The sequence below is a fragment of the Molossus molossus genome, unplaced genomic scaffold (assembly GCF_014108415.1).
Source record: "Molossus molossus isolate mMolMol1 unplaced genomic scaffold, mMolMol1.p scaffold_m16_p_18, whole genome shotgun sequence".
In the NCBI taxonomy this organism is placed as follows: domain Eukaryota; kingdom Metazoa; phylum Chordata; class Mammalia; order Chiroptera; family Molossidae; genus Molossus; species Molossus molossus.
The window spans coordinates 9,879,161-9,885,781 of NW_023425353.1; positions in this window are offsets into that span (position 1 = coordinate 9,879,161).

Here is a 6,621-nt window from a genome sequence, read left to right on the forward strand (position 1 = left end):
GACAGCTCCATCAGAACTGGCCCCAGCTTTTCAGGAATAAGATCGTTTTGAGTTAATTTATTATTTGGCTGTTGGAACTATTTCAATTTGCTACCAAATCTTGACTTCATTTTACCATTAAATTTGATTTTATAAATTTGCGGAACGTTTTACCACATTCTCTTTGTTTATAAGAGACTAGAAGTCTGTACACTCACATGGTAACAGTGATTATCTCTGAAAGGCAGAATTACAGACCAGTTTAATTTTTTTCTCTTCAATAATAGAAAGAAGTCTAATGAGAAAAAATAAATGTTTTTTTCTTAAATAGATTATGAAACGAGACCGCCCTTGCGTTCCCAGGCCTCCTGGAGGCGTGAAGCTAGTTCTCGGCCATCACACACGTGCTCCACGTTGTAAAAGGACCGAAAAGGAAACTGAGCAAAAGGAGGGCAGACAGAGGATGAGAAGAAGTTGTGTTTGGAGACATGCATCAACTGGTTGAATCATCAGAAGTGTCTGAAACATTTGAAAGCGATGTAAGTTAGGTGGATGCAAATATTTTACCATTTTAGGTTCAAAAGCCATACTTTTATGAAAAACTTACTGGCAATTCAAAGTAGAAGTATTTGAACTACATTAATTTCCATTTCATAGCAATTGGCCCCACGTGTTGAAAGAGAAAAAAAACCCCAAAGCCGACTCCTTTTCTCTTCTCTCCGTCTCCTGCTCAGAATGTGAGCACGTGAGAGATTAAAATCCAACGAGTACGGCTGGCATTTCGGTAGGCACCATCCTGGGAATCCAGGAACGGCCGAGTGGGCGGTGGGCAGATAGATGTGGAGACTGAAATCTCCTCCTGTGGTCACTGGGTTGTCTGTGGAACCATGCCCATCCTCCGCTTCGGGGGGGAAGTCGTGCTCCCTCTGGGCACTGTGACATTTCATGACTTGTGCCTCTGACTTTGAGATGTCGCAGGGAAAATGTCATGGTGTAAGGGCATCCTGTCTCAGGGTGGTGAACATGGCCTTCTGAGATGCTGCTCAGTGAACACACACCCTGAGTGCTACTGACCTAAGGACACAGTACCGCTGAGGTCGGCGGAGGTCTCAGCAAGTGTGGGGGGTCCCATGGCGCTCAGGGACCACAGAGGAAAACCCAGGACCATCATCTGCTGCAGGCAACAGAGGGGATGCCGTGCGCTGTCAGCAGTGAATTCTTACTGGCTGGCCGTTGTTAATGAAGGGCGTTCCCTGGAGCCAGGACAGCAGGTATGTCCCCGGATGGAAGCAACTAACATCCTTACTAAAGGGATTTCCAACTAAAGGCAACTCACTTCAGAGCAGGCAAAATGCTCTACTTAAGAGTCATAATTGGAAGGCACTTTATCAACCTAATGATCAGGAGGATGCTGATGATTAGAAATGTCTGCATTAAAAACACTAAGTACACTTGCATTCAGTTCAGAGTTAAAGTGAAAATAATCAAGTTTTCATAAGATACAAAACTTAAATTCTGTGCAGCACTTTTTTTACTGGTGCTCCTGGAGCTCCGGCTCAGGTGGGGCAAGTGGAGACCAGTAAGCCCGGCTGTGCGCATGGCCACGCGCCCTCGGGCTGGGGAGCCAGTGACCCCGGGTCCGGGCATCTGGAAGCTTGCTGTCACCGAGACCCAGCACACACAGCCAGCGCGCAGCACCGCGGTGCGGGGCAAGGACCGCGAGGGAGCCAGTGGTGAGGTAGCATTTGTGGAGCAAACCCACAAGGTTCAAGTTTGCTCAAGTTCATCACGGCGTACAAAGAGAAGAATAAAGTGAGAATCAGAGACAGAGGAGGAAAACCAGACCTTGTTCTGGTCACAGTAAAGAATTAAGCTACATACTCCCCTCGCTCAGTGTTCCTTCAATTCTCCATACAGTTGAAATGAAAGTGGTATTTGGGTTCTGAATTATTGAGCTAATCACTTTCTCTAATTTGCTGTGAACACATGTACTTAGTCTTATTTTCTAAAGTAACTTATAATAACTTCATGCCTACATTAAGAGGTGTTGTCTTTTATTTGAACAGAATGATGAACACGTGATAGGCACGCATGGACTATTAGCACCCCGCCCCCTCCCACACCTGGTTACACTGTCCTGAGACAACGCAGCCGGGGCAGGGGCGGGGGTGAAAGGCTCGTGTATTTTCTAGGAAACAATAAAGCGGTCGCAGGAGAGCATTGGGAACCATGTGTTAATGTTTCAGGACACCCACCCTCTGTGTCAGGTACCAGTACTTCAAGATACATTTAGTTATTTATATTTTTAATCCTCACCTGAGGGTGTGTTTTTATTGATCTTAGGAGAAAGAAAGGGAGGGAGGGAGGGAGAGAGAGAGAGAGAGAGAGAGAGAGAGAGAGAGAGAGAGAAACATCAATGTGAGAGTGAAACATTCATGGGTTGCCTCCTGCACCTGCCCCAACTGGAGATCAACCTGCAACCTGGCTGTGTGCCCTGACCAGGAATTGAACCCCTGACCTTGGTTGGTATGGGACAATGCCCCAACCAACCAATCCCCACCGGCCAGGACTCAAGATACACTTAAAAGGGAATGGATAGGACTGTGACCAAGTGCATGTAGGAGGAAAGAGAGAGGAGCTGAGGCAGGGCTGGTTTTTGTCTCTTGGACAGAGTGGATGGAGAGGTCATTACCACAGTGAGGAACGCAGGTCGGCGGGTCACCCTTGGAACATGGACCTTGTGCTGCCCTCAGGGGTTGTTGAGCTACATGGGACTGTTTGCTCTGCTTTTTAATGAATGTCCTTGCTTCTTCCTTAGCTGACAAACTGCCGGCTGTCACTTCCTGCATGTGTCAGTGTGCCTATTTCTGGTCATTGTCCTCCTTCACTTTCTAATTTGCTGCTTCTGGAACACCCAGGAGGCAAGGTGGCTAGAAATGTATGTGAAACCGAGTCTATAGGGGTGCAGTGGTGGTCCGAGGGCATCCCAGATGATACAGTAGCAGGCTCTGCTGTCTCAGCTGCTCCAAGGGACTCCTCTCGTTTGAAACGGACTAGGTCGTCAGAGACTGGCCATTCAGGTAGCTGAGGAGGTGCCTATGTCTATTTGGAGCAATCATGAGAGCAGAACGGGTCCTAAGTCGCCGGTGACTATGCCTTTTTAAGGTAGAATTTTAAAATTTCCTGGCTGCCACGTAAGAAGTAACAGCTGGCACTCATTGGGCGGTTAGTACGTGTCAGGCCCCCTTCTGAGCACTTTGCTGTAGCATCACTTGGAATCGGCACAGCAGCACGGCAGCTTGGGCGGCGTGATTACCACCCGCTTCAGACAGGAAAGCTGAGCAATCCCAAGGCCGCGCAGTCCAGAAGCAGCAGAGCCAGGGTGCAGAGGCCGGGCTCTGCCCCGGAGCCTGTGTTCTCCAGGCTCCCCCAAGCGGGGCCCTGGGGGGAGGGCAGCTGACATGAACGGACTCTAATAACTGAATGGGATTTCGGACCAGCCAGCAAATTGTTCCTGTGATCCTAGGGCATAAGGACTGGAGTAGATTAGTAACACGACCCTGTGTTAATCCTGGCTTAGGAGCCCTGCCCCCACCTTCCTCTAAGTTCATGATAGACAAGCACCAACCACTGCAGACACAAGTGCAGTTCCCTGACTTGGCCAATAATGCAGAAAACCAAAACAAGGATGAAGCAGAGTTCCCAAGTTAGGGGCCGGGTGACAGCTGACTCAGGAACAATGGCCTCGGCTAATTCACGGAGCAGGGCGACTTGTGTTGTTCTTCCCATATTCTTTCCATCGTGTTATGCATTGAGTTGTGTTCCCCCAGATTTTTATGTTGATGCCCGGCCGGTGTGGCTCAGTGGACTGAGTGTTGTCCTATGGACTGAGGTCCCGTTTGATTCCCTGTCAGGGCACATGCGGGTGGGGGGGTGGGGGGGGTGGGGGGGGTGTATCGGTTCGATCCCCAGTAGGGGGCGTGCAGGAGGCAGCTGCTGGATGTTTCTCTTTCACATCGATGTTTCTAACTCTCTCTCCCTTACTCTCTCTCTAAAAAAATCAATTAAACATTAAAAAAAAAAAATTCTTATGTTGCAGTCCTAACCCTGGTACTTCAGAATGTGACTATATTCGGTGACAGGCCTTTAAATAGGTAATTAAGGTAAAATGCGGTCGGATGGCGGTCCCTAGAAAAATAAGTGGTGTCCTTAACAAGAAGAGATTACACCGTGGCAGGTTTGGCTCAGTGGTTACAGTGTCGGCCTATGGTATAGAGAGACCCGGGTTTGGTTCCCACTAAGGGCATGTACCTCGGTTGCAGTTTGTCCCCGGCCCTGGTTGGGTAGTGTGGGTGGTGACCACTCGATGTGTCCCTTTCACATCGATGTTTCTTTCTCTCTCTCCCACTCTATCTGAACAAAAAATGGAAAAATGTCTTCGGGTGAGGATAAAAAAACAACAAAAAAAGAAGAGATTAGGCCCAGCCAGTGTGGCTCAATGACTGAGCTTTGACCCGTGCACCAAGGGGTCTCCGGTTCGATTCCTGGTCAGGGCACATGCCCAGGTTGTGGGCCAGATCCCCAATGGGGGGCATGCAGGAGGCGGTCAATCAATATTTCTATCTCTCTCTCCCTCTCCCTTCCTCTCTCTCTAAAAATCAATAAGAAAAGAAAAAAATTCTCTTTTAAAGAAGAGATTAGGACACAGACACACACAAAGATGGGCATGTGACACACAGAGAAGACAGCCATCTCCAAGCCGACGAGAAAGGGCTCAGAAGGCACCAAGGCGCCGAGGCTGTCGCTGGGACTTGAGCCCCCAGAACGGTGAGGACAGCGTTTCTGGTGTTCAAGCCACGTCTGCGGCCTGCGTGGTGATGACAGCGTTTTGGAAACAGTGGTGCCGGTCGCACCACATTATGAATGTAATTAACGCCACTGAATTATGCACTTAAAGCGGTTAAATGTCAAATTTTATGTGACACATTTTACCATGGTAAGAAAATTTTAAAAAGTATACCTCGTTCTGGCCCAACTGGACCAACCGTTTCTTCCTGTCTGAACCCCCCGCCCACATTGGAACTTTATACAAGGCAGAAAAAATGCCGTCTCCATATCATCAACCATTTCTCAAACCCTGTGCGGCCTCCCGCTTTCTCCTTCTGATCAGTGAACTATGAGAATGAAAATGTAATGTGTCTGGTGGCTTTTATTGCTTTTGCATCACAAGTTTATAGGAACATTCTTTCCTTCACAGCGAGCACAGGCCTTCTGAACGCCCACAGAAATAGCAAAACAAGTTGATTTCATGGACTCGGCTTTCCGATCTGATGGTGTCGCGTGGAGTCTTTTCTCGAAGGAAGTCACCAATGGTCTGGACCGTCGCACCTCGAAGTGTAGAGTCTTATCTTCCCTGTTTCAAAAGCAAGCTGGCTGCTAGATTTTCTAGACCATGCACAAGACAAATATCTGAAATGTTTAGCATTCTGTTTCTTTTGCACCCCAAACAGAACTCTAACTCCCATTTCCCCCTCCCCCAAGTCCCTGATAACCTCTATTCTTTTTCTGTCTTTGCAAATTTGCCCATAGAATGAAGTATTTTTTTGGACCAGCAGAAAGTAAAACTGAGTTGGAGCCTGGATGCAGACTAATTCTGAATTGATTCACACTTGCTTCTATAAGCCAGCAAAGCCGCACGGTTCCGAGCAAGAAATACAACCTGTCAGAAAGCTGTTCAGGAATTCAGCCTGGCAGAGGTTGTGGAGTGGTTCTGGGTCCGGAGAGCAGTTAGAGGCTGTTACAAAGCTCCAGCCAGGGGTAAGGAGCATTTGGGATTGCTTCTGAAATGGAAATGATTTAGGAGACCTCTGAGGGAGTATAGAGGAGGAAGCCTGCTCATGATCTGGCAAAATTACCTTGGCAATAAGGGGAGGGAGGATGACAGGTGTTGTGAATTTGGGTAAATGGGTGATTGATTAATTTTTAAACTACACATTTTAATTAGGCTTCTATAAACAATCACAAAAACAGTTATTTAAATTATCAACAGAGTACAAGAATAAGGTCAGAATTAGGTGTGATATTTTTTAAGAAAAAACCCAAATCAAACAACAAAAGGATTTTATCTTCTCTTAAATGTCACAGTTTATCAGAAGAGAAAGGTGTAGGAAAAACTGGGGTAATCAATCAATCTAGAGTGATCTAAGGTGAGGTTTCAGGGGAGAGAGAGTGAATTAATTTGGGGCAGAAGTTAATTACTCATTATTCATGGAGGAATGACAATATGGTTAATGTTTGACAATAAACTAGGAGTGTGGATTCTGGATCAGGACTTCTGGAGTTCAAATGCTACTTTATTATGTACTAGCTGTGTGTCCTTGGTCAAGTTACTTAACCTCTCTGAACTTCTGTAATACAGAGAAATCATTGTATCTATCTCATATGCTGCTGTGCAGATTCATGATTTAATATTTGACGAGTTCTTAAAGAAGGACCTGGCACATAGTAAATGTTATATAAGAGTTTGGTGCCATCATCATTATTATCATCATCATCATCATCATTACACTAATTTAAACTAAACCAAAATAAAAATTTCCCTGGAAGTTTAAACAACTTAATTTACCAAGGAAATCAGAAATA